General features: G+C 45.7%; 1 protein-coding gene across 50 annotated transcripts in view; it reads left to right on the forward strand.

The window, feature by feature from the left end:
• CELF2 (CUGBP Elav-like family member 2) overlaps positions 1-25,126 on the forward strand; it is a 547,342-nt gene that overhangs the window by 355,837 nt on the left and 166,379 nt on the right. The gene's annotated exons all lie outside the window — the stretch shown is intronic.

Here is a 25,126-nt window from a genome sequence, read left to right on the forward strand (position 1 = left end):
CTCCAGGTAAGTCTGGGAACGACTCCTTGCCCAAAACCCTGCTGATCAATGGAGACACCACTGAGCTAGATTAGGGAGATGGAATAGCTTGGTTAGCATGTGGTGCTGATGATGCCAAGGTTGCAGGTTTGATCCCTGTACAAGACTCCTGCATTGCAAGGGGTTGCACTAGATCATGGGTAGGCAAACTAAGGCCTGGGGGCTGGATCCGGCCCAATCACATTCTAAATCCGGCCCACGGACGGTCCGGGAATCAGCGTGTTTTTACATGAGTAGAATGTGTCCTATTATTTAAAATGCATCTCTGGGTTATTTGTGGCGCATAGGAATTCGTTCATTTTTCCCCAAAAAATATAGTCCGCCGCCCCCCCCCCCGCCAAGATCTGAGGGACAGTGGACCGGCCCCCTGCTGAAAAAGTTTGCTGACCCCTGAAGTAGATGATTCTCAGGGCCTCATCCAAGTCAATGGTTCAGTGGTTCTAGATCAGGCATGTCCAAAGTCTGTTTGGGGGCCTAATCCGGCCCGCCTGTTGGTTTAATCCGGCCCCTGTGGCAGTATATGTCCTGGGGTAAAATCCTCTAAAAAAGGCTCAGCAACTTCATCAAATCTGGCCCTCTTTTAAAAAGTTTGGGCACCCCTATTCTAGACGGACCAATTATATAGCTCAGCACAAGGCCTCTTCCTATGTTCCTTTGAAGGTGGCAGGGACAGGGATGTGATGGAGGGGAAGGGGCCAGCAAATATGGCTCTGCTGTTCCCTTATGAATTCTGAAATATATGAGACTTCAAACACTTGGCAAAGGGTTTCAGTGCCTTTTCACTGCCAGAAGGGTTGGTTATGGGGTGGAGGCATGCACTTGATTGCTCAATCTCTGAGGATGCACAACTTATCTGTCACATCAATTTATTTTGTTTTTTAAATGCAGCTTGTGACCCATGTCCTGGCTACTTTTCTGATAACAGGTTTTTTCCCCCTGATAAAACTTTGGGAGAAAGTCAAAGATGGATAACTTCCCAGTGCTGTGTGTAGGTTTAAGTCTCGGTGAGGGTACTGTGGCTAATGATGGTTTGCGCTAACCACTGCTTAGAACTCCGGAGATGACTTGAAGATCCAAACATGCCGTGGGCAAACCTTTTTTTTTAGAGCTGCTTGTTTGCTTCTGCTTTTCACCCTCTCAGCTTCAGGACTTCCAAAGTTTGTTTCATTCTCCAGTTGGGGGAACTGATGGAGGCAAAGCAATGGCTGTTGCTATAGTTTGTCAGTTGAGACATCATGCTGAATCTTAGGAAGCTCAAAATATGGTTGGCAAACCCAAAGTAGGGTTTCTAATAGTAGCTTGCTAGCCAATCGCAAACCATCAGTTGTCAATGCAGGCACCATGCCAAACCATAGTTTGCAGTAACCATGGTCTTATAAGTGGAGTCATGGTTTGATTTTCTGACAGGCAAACCGTAGTTCAGGCCTGTTTGTCTGTTTTGTTTTATGTTTGCTCACCCCTCCTGCTTCTATGGCACAACAACCTCCAGCTGCAGACCAATGACACTAACTGGCTTGTCAATTTGGACATTGCGCCAAACTGCAGCCGGCGCGCAAAACGTGCTTTTTAAGGTATCCCGAGGTTTTGTGACTTTTGCTGTGCAAACCAGCTCAGCTCCATTCCTGGAAATCAAACCATACCTTTTGTTATTCTGATTTGCTGACCTGTTGCAAATCATGGTTTGCGAATTTTGACTTGGTGCCAGTTTGCGGTTAAGCTGCCTTAACCACAGCTAAACAGTGGCGTCTGTCTGGATTTGTTTACATCAAAGACCTTTGGGCGGAGGGCTCTGCGATTGGGCAGTTGACAAAGGAGTATGTTCTAATTGGTATCCTTACCTTCAAGCATCTTCCCAGTGTCAGTGATTCAGAATGTTTGATTATTTTTTGCTGGCTCTGTTCCACTTGACTATCTATGTATACCCAAGTTGAGCATCTCCCGGCAGGGGCAAGGAGAGGATCTCTTTGAGCTGTTTTTGAGGCTGCTGTCTGAGTTTCTTACAGTCCCTGTCAAAAACAACCGACAGCTCCTGCTTTCTCCTCTGCTGTCATTACCAACTGCCTCTTCTACCCTCTAACTACAAATGTCCTACTTCACTTATTTTCCTGCCTTCTCTGTGCTGCTGCCAATTCTGTGTGGCAGGAGCTGAAGGCGGAAGCAGAGAGCAGCATTTTCCTAGGCACTTATCCTTCAGCTCTCTGGAAATTGGGCTGAAAAAAAAGCCTCCATTCTACAAGCCCTAACTTCTGTAATTGGGACAAGTTTTGCAAACTGGAAAAAACTGTCCAAATTAAAACTTTTCCAAAATTTGGGTCTGCAACAAAGTTTGCATCTTTGGGTGTGTTGTGCGTGTGCATATATATATATTTTTGGGGGGGGGCAGATTTTTTATTTTTGTATCTTGTTTCTTTGCTGAGTTGAGAGAGAGATTTATTCATGAGCTCATAACTAAATTATCATATGCTGCAAAGTTCGCTTATGTGATTTGCTGCCCAGAGGTATAGCCATGGCCACCAGCTTGGAAAGTCTTAAGAGACATTTAGACAGATTCATGGAGGATTCTAAGTCTTTCAGTGTTTCCTAGTCATTATTATTTTAGCTTGCAGGCAGTGGTGGCTGGTGCCCATTGGGAGTGGTTGGGCGGAAGGCAAGGAGGCCAACTCTAGGTGGCGCCAGATCCAGCTCACTCTAGTTTTGCCCTCAACCTTTCCCCTGGTGATTTATACAAGGCCAACACTAAGATTAAAGAGGAGGAAGCAGACAGGTACTGGACTGGTGGCAAGAAAAGGGACTGCAGGACACTAGAATACATTTGTGCATGCTATAATTTTCAGTCACTCTCTATAACAACGTGGAAATGTGGTGTTCTCAAATGTGGCCTGGCAATACTGGAATTAAATACTTTTCTCATCTCAAATTGTAAAGTAACAAGTGGATTCCGGCCCAGCTTCTCCCTGGCATAATTGCCAAGGTTCAGTCTTGGTTGTGGACTTATTAAAACCAAATGAACATATTTGCAGAATTGAGAATATGCAAAACAAACTGAGACCTGTCTAGTGACAGTTTCCCTTTTATTGCCTTCGCCTTTGTCCATGCTTGGTTAGCCTGGGACCTGTCTGTGTGGACACAGAAAGGAGAATAGACAAGATGGTACGACTTCTCTTCCTCCTGCCCCCTTTATTTTCCTGGATCAACTTTAACTAGGATCCAATCATTTGAGATCTCTTCTCTGTTGAACCTTTCTGTTTGCTAGCTCTTGTCCTTTGGAGTTAACAAGGCAACCCCTCTTTTCTACCTGGGGGAGGTGAAGGCTCAGAGACGCTGCCTTCTGCACACGACACTTATGAAAGAATAGATTTCTGTTCCCCCAGAGGTAGTGATGGTCATCAACTTGGATGGCCGTAAAAGAGAACCAGACAGGTTCATGGGGGACAAGGCTATCAGTGGCAGCCAGACACAATGGCTGTGTTCCACCTCTGCTGTCAGAGACCCTATGCCTCTGAATACCAGTTGCTGTAAGTGGGGGAGCGCTGTTGGAGTCAGGTCCTGCTTGTGGGCTCAGGTGCATCTGAATGACCACTGTGAGAACAGGACACTGGACTAGGTGGGCTCTTCCTATACTCTTTTGATCCCCCTACATCCCACCTCGGCAACCTAGATCTGTGGGTGAAGATCTGTTGACGGTGCCTCAGACCCTCGCAGTAAAAGATGCTGTGACTTGACCATGTTCTTTTAGCATTGTTCCGCCTGTTTTTTGCAATTCCCATCCCACGCAAGCGAAGCAAGTGCAAACATGGTTGTTCTTTTGACGCTTGTTGCCGACTTGTCTTCCTGGCCTTCCTGAATTAGTTCCCCTTTATTTCTGCAGCACTTCATTCTTGCTGGCATTGGGTTTTTTACGAGTTGTGCTATGTTCTGTTTATACACCACTCACCTCTCCAGTGGTCCTCCCTGGCTGTAAATCTCCATCAGTCCAGAGAGACCGGTAATAAGCGACCCCTCCCTCCTGAGAGGAGCACACTTGTCTTCTGGCATCTCATAGCAGAAGAAAGAGTCCATCAGTAGCTCTAAACTACTTTATTTTACAATCTATGTACAGAGAATCCATCAGCATGTCTGTGCTCTTTGAGCACCAGTACAGAACAGCATCACAAACAGAAGTGAAACCAACTTCCAACAGTACTGAGCCTTCCTGTCTCATGTTCTCTCAGACACTCACGTGATAAACACAAAACATAGTGCTACTGCTGGAGCAGCACGGATGGATAAAAATCCTAACAGCACACACTTGTTTGACTGTCTGGTTGTTACCTGTAAGCATAGGAAGCGTACCTTACAGTGAGTCAGACATGTGGGCCTTGGTCTAATTTCATGTGGGTGGTGAGAAATGTGGAGAGAGAGGGGAGAGGTGGAGAGAGAGAGTGCATACTAGTGTGGGGTAATTGTTAGAGTGCTAAACCAGGACCTGAGAAACCAGGATACAAACAAACCTCACTGGGTGGCCTTGCGCCCAGTCACTGCCTCTCAGCCTAACCTAACTCACAGGGTTGTTGTGAGGATAAAATTGGGGTGGAGAGATCCGTGCACATGTCCTTCAGTTCCTTGGCGAAAAAGGTGGCATGTAAATGTGATTACCAAATAATAGAAGTGAGTGGCAGAAAAGGGGAAGGCAGTGGCAGCACTAAAGAAAGAGAAAGAAGTGGCTGTATTCTGCTCAGGTTCCTGCTCGCTGCTGGCGTGCTGGCCTCCACCAGATTAACCTATAGGGAAGGCAACCCTTGACAGGGAAAAGGTTCCCCACTAACTGACAGTTGCTGCTTAGGGTTTCCCAAGCTCTCCCATTCTGCTATTGTCTCCTGACTTCCAGCTCTGCAGAAACTTCAGGCAGGCTCTTGGGGACAGTAGGGACTGGGCTGTCTTAGTAGCAAGTATGGCATGGCAGGATGCTGGAAGGCCAGAGAGCCCATGAAAGAGGAAATACAAGGAAATACGACATCAGCACACGTCTTGAAATGGCAACCCAGTCTTTGAACGAGCTCTGCAGGCTTCTCTCCTGGATCATTCACCCTACATCTTACAAGCCTCTCCTTCGCCGCAGCAGCTGAAAGGAATCCTTCTGTGTGTCCCATTAGCTTGAATTGAACTATTTTTGCCTACCTGGGTGGTAGACCGGGTCGCCTTTCTGCTGGCATTTAAGCATTTAAGAAGCGGGTTTCAGCAGCAACATCTGCTCATGCTGTTTTCTTCCCTTACAAAAGCAATATAGAGTATTGCATAAATGTGTGCTACTTTGCGCGCGCACACACACACACACGCACACACAGAGAGAGAGATGGGTATTTTTTTGCATGTTATAAGTGTGGAACACTTGCAAAGAAGATTTTGCAAAACATGGCAGGTGCATGGAACTGTAGGCATAACAGATGCAGAGCCTCAATCCACATAGCATTTGTGGAGAAGTGGAAAGATCCTGCACCTTTCAAATTTTTGGAGTTAGGAGTTTTTGGATCATCATTTCCACTGCCCAAGGTTTCCAAGATTGTGGTGTCCTCTTAGGTTGCCCATTGGTTTCCCCTGGCCTGATTCAGCTATAAACATATTTTGGGTCAGGCTGGAAAACGGGTAGTGCCTGTTGTGTTGGCTAGATCCGGGGCCGAGCCATACATTTGGAGCACATCCAGTTGCGCATTTAGAACACACGACGTGACCAAGAGAATTCTACTCCACTGTCTGCCCACCTACCTGCTGGGTGTCTCCCTGCATCCCAGTCTGAGGGTCCCATAAATCCTTCTTTTCCATTCCACCAGCTCTCTCAGACCCCACCATCACGGCACTCCCTGACTGTGGAATTTGAAGCTGGGTAGAGATAAAGAAAGAGAAGACTCAAGTAAGAGAGGTTACAGGTCAGGCTGCTGATTGGAACAGCGCAGGCACTGGCATTGGCGATCGATACTATTTCGCTGCCTCGGTAAATGACTTTTGTAAGAAAAGTATCACTAATGCGTGATGCAGGTTTATGGATGAAACACGGTGCGCCGTGGAGGGGAAGAATCTGTGAGACGCAGAGGGAAGGGCTCGCCTTGGTACCAGATGGAAGTGACCTTTGAGGGGCAGGAGGAGAGAGGAAAAATTGAGGTCTCCAGTCAAAGGATGCATTGAGGTTGTTCTGCAGATTAAGGCACCAGAGATTTCATGAAAAGACAGAGCCCCAGAAGACGCTACAATAACATACCATGTGATCTGAAATACATTCAGAATGAGGGGTTTTGAAATGAGGAAGAAGAGTGGATGATAGCACACTTTCTTTCTCTCTCTCTAATCACAGCCTCATCCTTTTGTTCCCAGCATTTGGGTCCATTGTCTCGGAAATGTGGGGTGAGGCAGAAGTCACATAAAAGGTCCATAGGAGAGCAAAGCATGAACCCTCTAAGATCGGGTGAGCTTAAGCTGTGGCAAAAGATTCAAGCATGCTTGATATATATCAGGCTTGGCACACTAGCTAATGAGAAGCCCTCTAGATGGAAGAAAATACAGGCTTCTGCTTGCATTGAAATTGGGAGAAGGAGGGTGTGATTGAAGTTTTGCAGCAGCCAGAAACATCAGGTCCGTGTGGCTCCTTCAATTATTTCTTTCTAAGAGAACTTGCTCTCGCGATAGTGAAACAGCAGCTGCTTGTATGATTATTCCCTGTAAAGAAACAGGGAATGGAAAAGCCACCCATTTAGGGCTAAACCTCTGCATGCAGGCCAGTGTCAGCACTAGGCAACCTCCAGCAGTTACTAAGGCTCGAGAAGGTCGATTAGTGCTTGTTTGGGACTCCTCTGTGCAAACGAAAAAGGTTTGCCCTCATAGAAAGCTAGAGCCCCCTGCTCCCGCCAGCGACTGGTGTTTTAATAGGTGAGAGCTATCATCATGCAACAGTGGCCACACCCCAGGAGTGGCTTCGACTGGCTGGCTAAACCAGGTGAGAGTAGGCGATGGGTCTGAAACCCTCAGTGAGTTAGGGACTTGCCTTGCATGCAAAGACAGGCTCCTGCAGATGGAGCAGATCAGACCAAGTGTGGGTCCAATGAACAAGAAGGCGGTTTCTGCACGTGCTGTAGAGGGAAGTGAGGGGCAGATGAGGCTCGTCAACATGAAAAGGAAGCCCATCCTGGAGAAGGAAAAGGCTGATCCTAAAGCTCCAATGACTTGCAGGGTATGTTCAGGAGAAGAAAAGGCTAAAGAGTACACTCTACACAAATTCAGAGTGGAATCCCTAAGACCTTGTCCTCCTCCTTCCATCAACTCCTGCGGCCAAGCAGGTGCCAGACATTTTGCTCTGCTTTCGTTTGGAACCCATCAGTGAGGCCATCTGGGCATCCCAGGACCTCCATGCACACTGCCCTGGCTTGTGCCCCAGGTAGTTCACGTTGGTACTGCTAATGCAGGAATTTGGCTTCACCCCCAGAGGCACACCCCATTGTCTCTCCAGACAGGTGGATGCCAACATTTCTGCAATATGTTCTTAACGTGATAATAGGGTATTCATGTTGGATCTGTTCTGTTGGTTAGTTCCATGATGCTTCCCCGGTGCTCAGAAGCTGATGACAGGGTGTGATGGCCTGGGACTTGGGCTCGGACTCGGAACCAGAGGTGTCTCAGTCCGCACCAGATCCTCTGCCTCAGGTGGCATCAGAACCAAGTCTGGGGCCTGATTCTGAAGAGCCCCAGTCTGCACAGGTTCCCCTGCAACAAGCACCAGCTGGGCCGAGTCAGGGGCCTGAGCCTGCCCTGGCTCCAGATGTGGGGATTACCTCGTTGCCTTCAGCTGGGCCATCACTTACAGCTGCTCCACTACCAATTGGGTCAGGAGAAGCTGAGGCGGCCCCTGGGTCTAGTAACCCACTGAGGTCTCCCGAGCTGCAGAGACCAAGGTTGGAGAGAAGGAGAGACCTGAGTACTCGCAGGAGGAGTGCTCGCCTTCAGGCAAGACAGGGAGGTGAGTCACCAGGGGATCAGGACCGGCTGTTACCCTGCCAGAGATAAAAGGCTGTCGGACCGCGCCCCAGGTTCTGGGAGCAATGTTGCTGTTTGCTAGAACCTGCCTGAGACCCTGTGCCTGACCCTGCCTTGTGACCTGCCTTGGCCCTGTTGGACTGACTCCTCGCAGAACCCTTGGATTCGGGACCGGACCTGGACCGCATTGCTCAGGTTAACCCCCAGGCCCAGCACACAGGGCCTTCGTGAAGCAATTGCTGAAGGTAGGAAGATAGGGAGAGGCCTTGCAGTGGGTCTGTCTAGCTCTGTGTGACAACATGAGCTAGCAGTGACTTTGCAGGGTTTCAGACTCCCAACAGCCCTACCTGAAGATGCCAGGGATTGAACCTAGAACCTTCTGCATGCAAAGCAAATGCTTTACCGCTGAGCTATGGGAACTGACTGTGGGGTGGCAGAATGCTAGGCTCCAAGACAGGGGACTACCCCTTTAAGGATTCCCACTTGTTGGAAAGGGGACAGAGCCTGAGAGGAACAATCTGGCCCAAGGAGAATGAAAGACCTCCATTGAGCCCCAAGAGTCTTGGGAGTACGGTGCATTCTTGGAGCTATCCAAGGCCCTGGGATTTTTGCCTCCCTCCTCCCATGTTCATTGTGCCCTGTGGACTCCTAGTTGTCTATAGGACACTAGTGACCTGCCCAGGAAACCATTTATTCACAGTCCTTTACTCATGATGAGATGTTCCTTAAGGAACCAGATCTTTTTTTAATAATGAAAAAGTTCTTTAAGGGGAACAAGTACATAAATTAAAGCAGAAATGTCCCCATTAGATTGTTCCTGCATTTCCCTTCACATCATTATTGCCTAATCTATGCCCAGGAGTACATAGTTTTAAGAGGGATGTGTCAGTCTTTGACACTGTAGATTAAACTCGGTGGTGCATAAATGTATGATTATTTGAAAGGAGAGAGAAAGAAAGGAAGGGAATCTTCTGTCTGGTACATTATAGCTTTCGGTTTTAAGGAGCTAGTGTTTCCAAGATTGTTGCACTGTCTTACGGAAGAATAAAATTGACTATAAAGAGAGGCGTATTTATTTGTATAATAAGCTGTCCCCCTTCCCAGAATTAACACTGAATGACTTATATTTGAAAGAATAAATGAACTGTAAATTGTGCTGGAAAGTTCAGGCGGGCATGTTTCAGTTGCATTTCTTTTAATGAGCCCACCCAATTAGTGATCTCTGGGACAGATACCATAGATCCGTGATTAAATTTTTAATTACTTTTAAGCCACAAAGCAGAGATGCAAACAATTGTGCATGGTAATTTAAAACAAACATCAATCTGTGTGTGTGTCTGTGCGCGCGCGTGCGAGGGAGAGGAGGGGAGACAAATCCACAAGAGTATAATGACTGCACCCTTTAGATGAAGGTTGGAAATGCAGAAATGAAACTCGTTGCTTTTGCAAAGGTTTCTTGGCTTCAGAAGGTGGTTAGGTAAATCCATGTAGGAGAACGATCAATGCCTACTAGCCGCAATCACTGTATTTTACCTCCACTGTAGGAGCAGCAGAGTATACCTCTGAAAACTGGTTTGCTGGGAACTGTGGTTGGGGATAGCACTACTGTGGTTGGGGAGAGCCAGTGTGGTGTAGTGGTACAGAGCAGTGGACTCGTAATCTGGTGAACCGGGTTCGCGTCTCCGCTCCTCCACATGCAGCTGCTGGGTGACCTTGGGCCAGTCACACTTCTCTGAAGTCTCTCAGCCCCACCCACCTCACAGAGTGTTTGTTGTGGGGGAGGAAGGGAAAGGAGAATGTTAGCCGCTTTGAGACTCCTTCGGGTAGTGATAAAGCGGGATATCAAGTCCAAACTACTACTACTACTACTACTACTACTACTACTACTACTACTACTCTTCTTCTTCTTCTTCTTCTTCTTCTTCTTCTTCTTCTTCTTCTTCTTCTTCTTCTTCCTCCTCTTCCTCTCATAGACATTGAGTTAGACGTTGGTTGTGAACTACCCATAGGTATTTGGTTGGCCACTACGAGAAGAGGGAGCAAGCTTGTTTTCTCCTGCTCTGGAGGGTAGGATTTGAATCAGTGGCTTCAAGTTACAAGAAAGGAGATTACTGTATTCCAAACATCAGGAAGAACTTTCTGGCCATAAGAACAGTGGAACTGACTCCCTCAGGAGGTGGTGGACTCTCCTTCCTGGGAGGTTTCTAAGCAGAGGTTGGGTGGCCATCTGTCATGGATGCTTGAGTTGAGATTCCTGCCTTGCAGGGGATTGGACTAGATGTCCCTTGGGGACCCTTTTATGATTCTATGAGAACACAGTACAGGGGTACCTCGGGTTACAGACGCTTCAGGTTACAGACTCCGCTAACCCAGAAATAGTACCTCGGGTTAAGAACCTTGCTTCAGGATGAGAACAGAAATCGTGCTCTGGCGGTGCAGCGGCAGCTAAAGTGGTACCTCAGGTTAAGAACAGTTTCAGGTTAAGAACGGACCTCCGGAACGAATTAAGTTCTTAACCCGAGGTACCATTGTACTTGTTCCAGACGGGCCTTTGGCCTGATCCAGCAGGGCTCTGCTGACATTCTTAGGTACACATACCCCATATGGAAACTGCTTAGGGAATTGAATGGGAAACCTCACTGGACTGAGGATGGTGTGAATAATATTGTAAAGTACTTTGCACAATAACTGCTGTTCAGACATTTCACTGCTGGGTTTGAGAACTGCTTTTGGGAAGCAAAAGAGGTGTCCCCCAAAAACCCTTAAATCTGTTCAGTGCCACTGGTTCCTCTGTTATTTGCTGCTCCTTGGACACTGTTTTTTCTCTGGGTTGTTTCTTCTTCCTAGTGTAGGGCTTGCCCGCATTTTCTGACTAGTGGGCACATTTCAAATTTTGAGAGAATTGTTGGGGCTGAGTCTGAGGCACCTGCCCAGGTGCACCATTGTAAATCTTCATGGGCATTGGGTTGGTGACCCCTGTCCTAATGTCACCCCAGCCAGGAGACAAGTAGTGGTTGTGATGATATCACAACACCTCAGAGCCAATCAGATCTGACTATGGCAAACAAAGCAATGCTTTCTGGCTTGTCCATATCGGTGATCCTTCTCAGTGAGGGAAAATGAAGTCTATTCAGAACAAGAGCAATGCTTCTTCAGAATGAGGGCAATGCTTCTTCACTGAGGGCAAATGAAGTCTATTCAGAACTTTCTTTCCAGTAATTTCCCCAAATCACTAACAATGGAGGGAAGGACTATCGGTGCTGATGAAAACGTTTTGCCTTCTAGATCAGCCATAAATAACAGCCCAGCTCACTAGGGACTAGAATCACGTTGTTTTTGTTTCTGTGAGTAAAAGCATATGAATGTTAAAGATAAATAAATAGATCTAAGCTGTGAGATAAAACAAAGGACTAGGAACTATTTATATATGTATTCTCTCTCTCTCTTTATCTATCTATCTATCTATCTATCTATCTATCTATATACTGTTTCCCCTCACAGAGTGGCCACATTTTTTTCTTCTCCTCGCAGAAAGGTCTATTTTTCTATTGCTTTGCCCCTCACAATTTCCTCTCCATTTAATGTCAGGATATTTAAACAAGAGCTTTCCTTTCTTCTGTTTGCAGATCATGAGATATAAAATTATTGTTGTTTCAAGTTGGACAGCATTAACCTGAGTGATTCCACCAGGGCCCTCTTGTTTCTATAGCAAAGTGTTATGCGTTTCGCTAGTTCAATTAGATTCCCCCCCCCCTCCCTTTGGTGTCAGTTCTAATTCGCTCAGCTCAAATGTGTTGGAAATGCTCTGTGGAGAGATTCTCTCGCCTCCTCCCGCATCCCTTCTGATGGCAACCTTGAGATCTTCCATAGTTCTGCAGCTTAAAGTCCTAATGCTGCCTTTTTTCCTGTTTCTTGGATACTCCTAAGTGCAAGCCATAAGATGCAAAAAGATAAATTGCTATGTATGAGAGAAAGAGAAAGATGCAAATAGTTGGAACAGGCGAGGGGTGCCCAAGCTTGTGCCCCAAGGAGGTCACTTTGGTGATGCCAATACAGCAGTTTGCTTCACCCTTGGAGACACACTCCATTTTCTCTCTAGGCCATGGGTAGGCAAACTAAGGCCCGGGGGCCAGATCCAGACCAATCGCCTTCTAAATCTGGCCCACGGATGGTCCGGAAATCAGCCTGTTTTTACATGAGTAGAATGTGCCCTTTTATTTATGGGTTATTTGTGGGGCATAGGAATTCGTTTATTTGTTTATTTTTTCAAAATATAGTCTTCCCCCCCCACAAGGTCTGAGGGACAGTGGACCAGCCCCCTCTTGAAAAAGTTTTTTGACCCCTGCTCTAGGCAGATGAATGCCAACAATCGCATCAACTGGTTTTTTTACTTGTTCAGATTGCCTACACACGATACTTTTAAAGCACATCCAAACCACATTTCCCCTTCTCAAAGAACTCTGGGCACTGTAGTTTAGCCCTCAAAGAGTTCCAATTCCTAGTAGCCCTTAACAAACTACAGTGCCCAGAATGCTTTGAAGGAGAGAAAACTGTGCTTTAAAGGTACAGTGGTACCTCGGGTTACACATGCTTCCGGTTACATACGCTTCAGGTTACACACTCCGCTAACCCAGAAATAATACCTCGGGTTAAGAACTTTGCTTCAGGGTGAGAACAGAAATCGTGCTCTGGCAGCGGGAGGCCCCATTAGCTAAAGTGGTGCTTCAGGTTAAGAACAGACCTCCAGAACGAATTAAATACTTAACCCAAGGTACCACTGTATAGTGCATATGCAGCCTTGGACTAGGAATTCTTATCAAGCCTCTTACTCCAGCGGGACTGAGCAAGAGGAACACAGGGCAGTCTCTATTATACTTACACTTGAGTTTAAAACCTTTGCAAAATATTTTCAGATTTGAAATGAGAACATGTTTTCACTCTGCCTCTGACAGTGGCACTCTGACAGTGTCTGTGCTTTGTATTTTCTGCCCCTTTATCTATGAAAAAGGGATTCTAATAATGTGCAAGGAGAACTTTATTGAGAATGCCCAGCCTCATTCCCAGCTAGAGGGTGAGGGAGAAATTCAATTCAGCTCACATTTGAAAATGAACTTATCAGATTTGCATGTTCCAAAACAATATGAGAACCGAAACACAGCTATCCTTCAAAATTTGCACTTATCCTTCAAAATTCACAGCTTTCCAAATTTTGCAACTCAGTTCTCCAACCAGTGTTTACAAATACACATATATTAGGGGAAAATGTGTATAGAAATGAAGATTTTAGTGAAAATGCAGAAATGCATGACGTTAAGAGAGGTTGCTTGCAAATAATGTGCGCGTTAGTCAAAACTGCAGACAAAAATGTGTTCATTGGGAGAATTTCATATTAAAGCACTAAATATTTTTTATGAGGATTTAATAATGTGTGTTGTCTGTGTATTTACAAATTGCTGCAGAAATGTGGTGAACTGAATATAAGATGGCAAAAATGAGAAACTGAGGGAATTGAAATAGAACGATCCTTCCATCCCTACTGTCAGGGAACTGACATCAGAGTGAGAGGCAAAGGGGAGGCTCCCAGATTATGCTGGCGAAGGACCCAGCAGCAGGGGGAGAAACAGCTCAGTAGAGGGGGAAGCAAATCAGTGCGACACCAGGGATAAAGGGGGGCAGACGGGGGAATTGGAGAGAGGGCTCCAGGACTCTTCACTGGACATCAGTGAGGAGAGCCCAGGTCCTCCGCTACCCACGCCTTCCCTGCGCAGAAGATTCCCGCGCAGTGAGAGGAGGAGGAGGAGACTGGGTGTCAAACAACTTTTATGTTGGAAGAGGTTCAAGAAACGCCCACTGATGGATTCTGCCAGTGACTGAGGAAGCCACGATGAGAAGGGGCTGTGCAGTCAGAAAGGTTTAACAAGGCAAATTAACCGAGAAAGGCACCAGTTTACGCACGAGTAACTCATACCCATTACACCTACCCTCAGCCATATGTATGTCTGCCTCTGTTTTCTCCTCCTTTCTCAACTATTGGGTGATGTTAAGGGAAAACCTATCAAAACTCAAAACTCATCATTATCAGAAGGCAGCACTGAGCTTTGCTTGCTTCAGCCCTGCCTCACTGACTGCAAGTTGCAGAGGCTTATCAGAAATGTGCTGCTATTTCCACTTCCTAGGGGAGAAAAAGAGCAGGCCCTTTTTCTTACTGCTGTGTTGATACTGCCCTTGTTCCACTGCTTCAAGATATGATCACTCCATTGTTTGGAGTCTTACCATGGCCCTGAAAAGCCTACCAGATATCTGAAGCAGGAGGGGAGGAATGTTCTGAAGCCCTCCAACACAATCAGCTGCATCAGGTCTGCTGTTTTTATCTGCCCATCTGTGCCACTATGGTTATAGCAGGATTATGAGTGTATAAAATTCCACTCCCAAATAAGTTTCTGTTGCACATCAAATAAAAATCATGTCGCTGGGAAACCTCATAATGTTGACCATTAAATATGTGTTTAGAGATTTGTTGTTGTTTAGTCGTGTCCGACTCTTCGTGACCCCATGGACCAGAGCACGCCAGGCACTCCTGTCTTCCACTGCCTCCCGCAGTTTGGTCAAACTCATGCTGGTAGCTTTGAGAACACTGTCCAACCATCTCATCCTCTGTCGTCCCCTTCTCCTTGTGCCCTCAATCTTTCCCAACAAAAGGGTCTTTTCCAGGGAGTCTTCTCTTCTCATGAGGTGGCCAAAGTATTGGAGCCTCAGCTTCAGGATCTGTCCTTCCAGTGAGCACTCAGGGCTGATTTCCTTCAGAATGGATAGGTTTGATCTTCTTGCAGTCCATGGGACTCTCAAGAGTCTCCTCCAGCACCATAATTCAAAAGCATCAATTCTTCGGTGATCAGTCTTCTTTATGGTCCAGCTCTCACTTCCATACATCACTACTGGGAAAACCATTATGTTGCATTTATATACTTTCCTAGATGGATGCCCCTAAAGCGGTGGGAGTGTTTGCAATCTTCTGCATGGCTCAGGTTGCCATTTTGATTTTGGATTTTTTGAACATGCAAGGGGAAAAGAGAGCAGGGAGGATTGGCTAACAGGCTGCTGGTGTCGTGATGGCTCCTAACCACAGGCGCCGAGTTGCGGCCAACATTAGGGGGGCTGACGTCACATGCATGATGTGTGCATGTGATGTGGCACATGCCACATGCATGACAACTGGGGATCTGTAGAGGCCTCAGCCCCATAGAGTTTCACCCCACAGTTAGGCTCTGCTCCTAACTGTGCATTGAGGAGACAGTTTCTTACAGCAGTTCCTACAGAGCGGAATATTTGAGGGACTTTCCCTAGTCAAAAGGCCATAAGTTCACCCCCAAGTTGTGAAATAAGTGCATAGGGAAAGCCCTGCTGGATCAAGCCAAAGGCCCATCTAATCCAACAACGTATTCCCACAGTGACCACCCAGATCCTTGTGGAAAGCCTGAAAACAATTCAGAAACACAAGCTTAGATTCTTCAAATATTGCTTCCAGTGGTGGGTGAGAGGCAGCCTTTTGCAACAGAGGATAAGGTACTAATTCTTGAAGGCTGTCTAGTCTGTTCATTTTTGACTTCCTTGTTTCCTTCACCCCCCTCCCTGAAATTATTGAAGTTTTTATAAAATGATACATTTTATTTATTGCTTTTCAAGTACTGTTTTCACTGAGGGGACCACGTCCCTAAAGATATAACATTGCTTTCTTCCCCCTGTCTGTTGAACTAATTAAGTGCTACATTTACTGAGGGAGGGGGGGGAGAGGAAAACCCACCACTAAAGACAATTTTAAAAATAAAAAAGCCTTTATTTTCAAATGGAAATGGTTCTTCCCTTGAAGTTCTAAACCCAAGAAATGCTTTCTGAGCTGCCGCTACTTCCTTCTTAGCTGAATAGAATTTGCTTTCACCTGAAAATTCTTTCATTTTAATGATCTCCACTTCGCTCCGAACTTGCCCCCACCCTGGCTTACGAAATTCTTATATATGCATAAGTTATTATGGAGAGAGAAAGAGAGGGGGGGCATTCTGGATTGCTCTGATATGTGTTTTAGATATCTATCTGTCAGCCCACCTAATACTTAAATAACTTAAGACAATGCATTGAACTCTTGATGTGTCTCTGTGTGCATAATTTCAATGCATAATATATATATACATGATCTAGAACATGTATCTGTGTTCAATGCATTGTCTTATTTAACTAGAAGAGCATGCTATCTTATTTAAATGCAAATTTGCATGGCGCTTTACAGAAGGTTAAAATATATTGAAACTATTAATGCCATAAAAGACTGACGGGAGGCTTGCCAAGTCTCTGTTATAGAACATCAGCATTCCTCTGCCTTACAATGTGACACATTCATACAGATCTGGAATTTTCCTGATGTAAGAACGGATGCTGCTGCCTGCAATGACATTGTATGGTGTTTCAGTATATAAAGTGATAGCGTTCAACTATTAAACTATCTCAAGGTACTCGAGGTAGTACAAAGCATTTGCTGGTTCCGTAGATTCCATGGAAACCTCGTGTCATATTTAAAAGCTCTGCACCCAGGTTTACCATGACTGGAAGAGGGGCAGCCACCTTACACCAGCTTAGACTGTTCTGTCAGTAACCCAGTACTGTAGTGTTTCCTCTCCCAAAATTGTGACCTGGTGCTTTTAGCTGAAGATGACAGTCGTAGAACATGGGGCCTTCTGAGTCCAAATTATGTGCACCACCACTGATAGATAGATAGATAGATAGATAGATAGATAGATAGATAGATGATAGATATAGATAGATAGATTTTATAATAAATTTTATTACGGCCCCAGACCAGTTTTACATACCATACTAAATGAGCATAAAACACAATAGAATTAAGTTTGGATTAACAATAAAATATAACAATATCTCCACCCCCATCATTCAGCCCGGACACTGAGATCCAGTGCCGAGGGCCTTCTGGCGGTTCCCTCATTGTGAGAAGTGAGGTTACAGGGAACCAGACAGAGGGCCTTCTCGGTAGTGGCGCCCGCCCTGTGGAACGCCCTCCCATCATATGCCAAGGAAATAAGCAGCTATCCTATCTTTAAAAGACATCTGAAGGCTGCCCTGTTTAGGGAAGTTTTTAATATTTAATGCTATATTGTTTTTAACACTCGATTGGGAGCCGCCCAGAGCAGAGTGGCTGGGGAAACTCAGCCAGATGGGCGGGGTGGTAATAATAATAATAATAATAATAATAATAATAATAATAATAATAATAATTAATAATAATAAATAATAATTAATAGACTATGCTAGCAATTGGAAATGTGGTTTAGGTCTTAGTCTCTAAAATATTATATAGAGTTTGCATCTGAGGTAATTTGTAATTGTTCCCTGATTTTTATGGCAGCCACACAAAATTTGACCACCCTTAGTGTGATCTCTGGATGCTTGTCCTCTAACACAGATTTTAAGCATTAAGGTTCAAACCCACTTGAAATTTTCTGCTTAACAGGGGTAATGAAGACCAAGCGTATATCCTCATAAAAACGACATCGAAGCAAGACATGGGAGAGAGTTTCCACCTCTGTCAGGCGGCAAGGGCGTACTCGCTCCGTATACGGTTATCCACATATCTGCCCTGCAATAAGGCAGATGGCAGCACGTTGAATCTAGCAAGAGTGAATGACCGTCTATATTTAGATACATGTAGTTTTAACAGATATTCTACATCCCATATTGGTTGGCGAATTGTACCACCGATCTATGGTTTCTCCACACCACTGGCATTTTTTATCACGCTGCTTCATCAGGCTGCGTATTGAAGCATGGTAGGGTGGTGACACTCACCTGACCTCCCAACTGTTGCTGCTGCTTACTGGTAAATAGAGGGGTGAAGTGACAGAGAGATTGGCACAGTGCAAACACCCCATCAGGAGCCCCAGTGTGTTTGCACCGCACTGACCTCCCCACTGTCACACCCCTCTCCTTCCTGGGAAGCAGCAGTGACTCAGCTGTTGGCAGTTGGGTAAGCGGTGCTGCCCAACCATGCTGTCTGCTGTTGTGTGGATCATGGCCAACCAGATGCCCATGGGAAACCTTGCAAGCAGGATTCAAGCACAAGAGCGACTCTCCCGTCCAGCAACTGGTATTCAGAAGCGTTGCTGCCTCCCGACTGTGGAGGGCAGAGCGTCGCCATGATGTCTACTAGCCTTTGATAGCCTTCTCTTCCATGAGTTTGCCTAATCCAGGGTTTCCCAGACTTGGGTCTCCAGCTGTTTTTGGACTACTGTTCCCATCATCCCTGACCACTGGTCCTGCTAGTTAGGGATGATGGGAGTTGTAGCCCCAAAACAGCTGGAGACCCAAGTTGGGTAAACCCTATCTAGGTTGGTGGCCAGTTTGGTTTGGAATAGCTAGAAGATTACCAACATGCAGAAGTGCCGGTGTCTCATGGCATAAACCAAAAAATGATGTTCGGGTTTGTTAAGCATGGGGAACAGTTTATGGAGGAAAGTGTTGTACAGTGGTACCTCGGGTTACATACACTTCAGGTTACATACGCTTCAGGTTACAGACTCCACTAACCCAGAAATAGTACCTCAGGTTAAGAACTTTGCTTCAGGTTGAGAACAGAAATCGTGCTCCGGCGGCACGGCAGCAGCAGAAGGCCCCATTAGCTAAAGTGGTGCTTCAGGTTAAGAACAGTTTCAGGTTAAGAACGGGCCTCTGGAATGAATTAAGTACTTAACCCGAGGTACCACTGTACACAGATGGACTCTGTTGGAATGCAGGGGATCCAGATCGGCAAAAGCTCAATAACCTTTTGTGTCCGGATTTTTACTCCTTGAAATATGACAACCCTATCCTACACTGAAAGCTCGTGACTTCCCATAACTTCTATAACCCCCAGCACCCTTGTTGAGTATGCAGGGTGAAGCAGACCATTGTGTTAGGATATTGATGTTCTGTTCTACCTAAACAGATGTGTGGAGCTGTTGTGTGTCATATGTCTGTTTACATTCCAGCACAGCTTGCTGGGAACTTCTGTTGGTGTATAGCTTTTGCTTTATGCTTCTTGCTCTTAGACATGAAGGAGAGCAGACGTGTTTTTTTTGTCTTGATCTATGCTGAATAAACTGCTAGTAAATATGCTTTACATATGCCTCTGTCTGCCCTTCCGTCACTAAGAGTTAATTACTCTGCTGATAAGAGCGTGCTCTAGCTTCTGAAGAGTTCTGAAGCTGCAGCTCACTGTTTGATGCTGTTTCAGGGACTGGAGATCGCGCAGCTACTGGCCGGTGGGCCAGAGCCGGTTGGGGGCCTGCAAATTGCCCCTGTTTCCTTGGAAGCACCTCAACACATTGATCTGTCTAACTCAGTGCTGTCTACACTGACTGGCTGCAGCTCTTTGGGGTTTCAGATGGGGGACATTCCTTGTCCTACCTGGAGATGCTGGGTGTCAGGTGTGTGTGCAGGAGCCAGGCCCTGTGACCAATAGGACTTTGCAGGACCGGGGCCTTCCTAAGTTTCTTCTGAAGAGGCAAGGCATGGCCTCACAGGTGAGGCCGATTGGTAACTCACAGCACCTGGTGGCAAGAGTTGGGAAGGGATATAAGGTCAGCATTTCCCTTCGGCTCTTTGCCACAGCAACACGTTCCCTGCCTTGCTGCGTTTGGCTTCTTGCTTCCTGATCCTTGAACCTCAGTTTCTTGACTCCTTGCTTCTTGATCCTCGGACCCCTGACTTCGTGCCTCCTTGCTTCCTGACCCTCAGACCCTTGGCTTCTTGACTCCCAGCTCACTGACCCTTGGACTCTTGGCTTCCTGACTCCTGGACCCCCGTTCCTGCTCCCACCCCACCATCTTGCCCCCTGTCCTGACATCCCCAGCCGGGACTTTGATTGCCCATGAACCGGACCATGACACTGGCTCTACCACTGAGCTACAGAAGAGTTGGCTTTGGTGGTTTGTGTTTGACTTGATAGGCTGGTTCTGTGGCATAAATGAGCCTGACGAAGTATCCCTTCTCTTTTCTAAGGCCAATCCAATTATATTCCTTTCGTTGTACCTCCACATGGCACTTGACTCATGCCATGGAAAGTTGACTTCCTGGCATGGAAAGTTTCTCACAGGTGCTCCAAGCTGGCAAGGCACAATGGCAGGGAAACCAAAGTCAACCAGGCACCTGGCTGGCAAGCTGCCAAACTGGAAGAACAGAGCGATATCCTGGTGGCATCTCTCACTGACAGCTACCCAAACTGGAGGGAGAGAGGAAGAACGAACTGAGGGTTGTAGCCCAAAACATCTGGATGGCAGCACATTATCTACCCTCGCCTTACAAGAAGAGAAGATGGGCAGCAGAGTGGTGCAGATTATTTTCCCTCTGCCTGCGGGTATGAAATAAATCATTGATTTAATACCAACTCTGCATGTGGCCAGAGGTACTATCCAGGTTTACTTGGTTGCAAGGTGCCAACTCTGGCAGGAGAACATCTCAGGCTGGCTCTGGAAGCAGCCCTTATTTCCTTAATAATGAAGCAGTTTAGCCACGGTAAAAACAACAAACAAAGCAAAAAAAGCCCAGCCATCCAAATTTGTTCTCTGCTAATGTTGATGAATGAGTTGGTCAACGTTTGTGTCGTGTTAAAATAGTCCTGGGTGGGTAGAGACAAACTCCTTAAAGGCTTGGCTGACGTGTGTGTGTGTGTGTGTGTGTGTGTGTGTGTGTGTGTGTGTACTCACACACCCCTTACAGGCTTAGCTCAAAAATTAATTTGTCATGACCCAGGTGCGGCGCGGTCTCCTTTATCGGCAGATGGTTTTCTGTACGTTCTCTGGGAGACACGAAAGTCATCATGTAGTCAGTGAGACAGTAAACAGTCATTTCCAATCTGCTAATATTTTATGTGAACTGGCACTGTATTCTGTATATCATTTATCTTCCTAATCCTTGTTTTGCATTGACTCCCACTTGAGCCCTAGAACATTACAGCTGGGCCTGGCAAGTGGGTGGAAAAATAGCCTTATTATTAACTGAAGTTGAAAACATAATGGCTTTTTTTAATGTCTTCATTCACAGATGCAGTCAGGCTAAATACTTTAAGTATGACAAAAATGCTCATTTCTTTTTTAAAAAAAAAAGAAGGAAGAAGAAAATTCCTATTGTCCGTTTCCATTGCATGCGAAGACCCCCTGCTGGAGGCAACTAACATTTTGCGGGGAACGATTCTGTATTTTCTTCCGCATGTTTGACCATGTCCACTCCAGTTTCTGCACCCTTCCATTTTGTCTGTTTGGGATTCAGGGTGCAGTCCGTGTTTGGAAACTGGTATTTGGATTCCAGTCCAGTGTTCAACTATGATGTCACAGGTTGTGTGGCAAGAGATTATTATTATTATTATTATTATTATTATTATTATTATTATTATTATTATTTATACCCCGCCCATCTGGCTGAGTTTCCCCAGCCACCCTGGGCAGCTCCCAATCAAATGTTAAAAACAGTACAGCATTAAATATTAAAAACTTCCCTGATGTCACAAGTTGTGTGGCTAGAGATATAACAAAGCATCGCTTTCTGTTGTGCCCATGCCTTTGTCGCACACAGCACCATTTCCATTCTGCTGCCGTTTGTCTTCCGCCCAAAACGACATTGTTTTTCTCACTGTCCTTTCTGGCAAAATCATGTAATTTGTGTAATTAATTACATTGTCCACCCCATTCATTTCAAGGCAAAGGAAACACAATGCAGATTGTGGGGGGAACCATAACCAATTACATAACTGAAAGCAGCAACAACAACAGCAGTTAGCAATTGTATTCATTGGACTGATTTCTGTTCTGGACATGGGACGATTAAGCAAACATAAGCAATTTCTGCCCCCATTTCTGCTTTTGTTAGAATTCTCCAACATCCCTGGGCATGGCTGTCAGGTTGAGCCAAAGAATAAAATTACATGATCACATGTTCTGTATGCTGGTGATGAGGAGACAATGGCATATATAAAACATTTTTATAAAAAAGCTCTGATACCAACTGGGACAAAAAATACTCATTTAGACGACTTGTTGAAAGAGGAAAGTCTTCAACAGGCACCGAAAAGTGAATAAAGATGGTGTCTGCGACGGGAAGGAGTTGAGAAAAGTAGGTGCTATCACACTGTAATAATAATAATAATAATAATAATAATAATAATAATAATAATAATAATAATTAATAATGTATTATTTATACCCTGCCCATCTGGCTGGGTTTCCCCAGCCACTCTGGGCAGCTTCCAACAGAACACTAAAATACAATAACCTATTAAATATTAAAAGCTTCCCTAAACAGGGCTGCCTTCAGAAGTCTTCTAAAAGTTTGGTAGTTATTTTTCTCTTTGACATCTAGTGGGAGGGCATTCCACAGGGCGGGTGCCACTACCGAGAAGGCCCTCTGCCTGGTTCCCTGTAACTTGGCTTCTCGTAGCAAGGGAACCGCCAGAAGGCCCTCGGAGCTGGACCTCAGTTTCCGGGCAGAACGATGGAGGTGGAGATGCTCCTTCAGGTATACTGGACTGAGGCCCAATTCTGATGTTGTACAGAATAGGCCTCCTGATGAGATGGTGGCTCTCTCCTTTGGAGCACAGTGATAAGTTGAGTATGGAAGGGATGAGATGATATTTTAGGTCTTCATCTTTGTATACAAGATACAAGTATCATATCCTTACCCCCAGTGGGCCACAGGCAGCCAGTTATCATTTTATATTTTTACATCCCATCCTGCAATGTAAGCTGGAGGGTTCCTGGTTCTCAATCAGAACTTGAGTCAGGCAATGTAAACATCTCCAGGGTTTTCACTTTGAATGCTGAACGCAGAACCTTGAACTCAGCTTGGTACCATATTAGCCGCCAATGCTGCTGCTTCAGCAAAGGCATTACATGGTGTAAACTCAGGATGGTTTTCAGGGTGGTGGGTGCTCTTTAGATAGTGACGTGTAGTTTTTGAGCTATTTTTAAGCGTGTTCTCCTTCATGGAGATCACGTGTTGCGGCGGGGGCTAGCAAGACACCCACTGTTGCTGGGTGGGAAAAGAGTTTGGCCACCATTATCATGGAGCTGCCTGTTGCTAGGAGATTTATATGTTGCCATTTTGTGATTGACAGCCATAGCCTTTAAATACTCTGCGCGCAGCATTGAGCTTCCTCTTTTCGCTGCGCGCATCGGATCACCCGCCCACCCTCCCTATGTTCAGGGTTGTTCACTTTGACCTTGCTATGCCTGTCATGGGATCATCTGCTTTGGGGGCAGGGGCCCGGAAGTAATTTTGTCCATTTGGATGATTGGCTGGTGCCATTTGGTTTTTGCCTACTGCATAGCAAATCGTCACAACTTGTAAGGTTGCGGTTAGGCATTGGTTTTATGAATTGGTTGGTGGAGGGGTATGGATTGGCTGTGCCTGCCCCTCCAAAATGCTGCTGATGCAAGGGTTCTCTGTTAAAAGAACCCAGGGGATCATCATCATGCTTTTGTCCGAACCCCCTCAAGGGGCTAGGGCCATGCAAGAGCCCCTGGGAGCTTTTGGGGAGAGGTGAGTGATGGTTCCCAGTTCCGTCTCTCTCCCCAAAATGTTTTCCCTTTCTGACTTTGCGGGCGTGCGAATGTCAGTCTGTCCCCATGTGGGGTCAGATAGTCGCAACCAATGCCTAAGCAACCACTCACATTTCTTGTAATTTTAATAAAGTTGTGGCCAAAATTATGCCAAAAACCTTAAACTAAAATCAAGTGTCAATGGGGGGGGTGTCTTGGGGACCTCGACACACAAAGGGAAATTGCCAAAAACGACACTGCTGATACGGGTTGCCAAACGTCAGGGTTTTCCTGGACATTTCAGCGGGTTTCGCCCAGACGCTGCTTACGGCGGCCGAAACTCCAGTTGTATGACAACACTACCACTGGCCATTCTTGATGTTACCTGACTTACCCACCTCCATTCATTTCAACAGCTTGCAAAGGAATTTCACGCAGGACCCACTGAAATGATGGAAAAGCAGAGACCTTCCTGAGCGCATCTGTGGTTCTGAGGATGAACCAAATTTTTAAAAAAACCACCAGTTGGAGCGTTTTGCACAGCAGCAAAGTGTTATATAAACAATCACACGGCCACCATTGTTATATCAGAATGTTGTTGACATTCATAAGTAGTTTGTGACTTTATACTGGGCTTGATAGATATTTAGTTCCATGGCGGTGAGCTCAGCAGAACTAATCTCAGACCTGCTGTTGCACATGAAAAGCTTATTTTCTTTTAAGACTGATGAAATTAGAAAAATGATGATGTGTGCTCATTTGCATCAGCTTGGTGGATCGGAGCTTAGGATATCCAATATCAAGAAAGCCTCTCATTATGACATTTTTGAGGGGGCGGATTATAATTCAGATACACATCTGGCTATATCGTTCCTGTCCCTTTGCTGTTGGGTGGGGGGAATCCAATCAACAAAGTAGTATTATGTAGTCAAGTTAAACACTGGGAGGGTCCAAGAGACTTAAACTTTAACTCTCCAAACTGCAAAACATTCTAAAAGGAACATGAAAAATACCATATTTTTCACTCTATAAGACGCACCAGACCACAAGATGCACCTAGTTTTGGGAGGAGGAAAACAAGAAAAAAATATTCTGAATCTCAGTAGCCAGAACAGCAAGAGGGATCGCTGTGCAGTGAAAGCAGCAATCCCTCTTGCTGTTCTGGCTTCTGCGATAGCTGCGCAGCCTGCATTCGCTCCATAAGACACACATACATTTCCCCTTACTTTTTAGGAGGGAAAAAGTGAGTCTTATAGAGCAAAAAATATGGAACATATCAAAGGCTTTTAAAACCATTGTTTCTGCACTAGAGGGATTCGCTCATCCCAATATGACTTCTTCGGTTTTTGACAAGCCATTTAACAGCTATCAAAACATCATTCCAGTGTGAAGACCAGAGTCGTCTGCCCACATGTTAGCACCCTTGTTTCTGGAGTTGCTGTGCAAATTTGGGGTTTGGTCCTTTTTCTCTTTGAAAAAGAGGCAGTTAGAAAAGCATGCATGCAATCACACTCCCA

Source organism: Podarcis liolepis (assembly GCF_965112155.1).
Source record: "Podarcis liolepis genome assembly, chromosome: 10".
Classification (NCBI taxonomy): domain Eukaryota; kingdom Metazoa; phylum Chordata; class Lepidosauria; order Squamata; family Lacertidae; genus Podarcis; species Podarcis liolepis.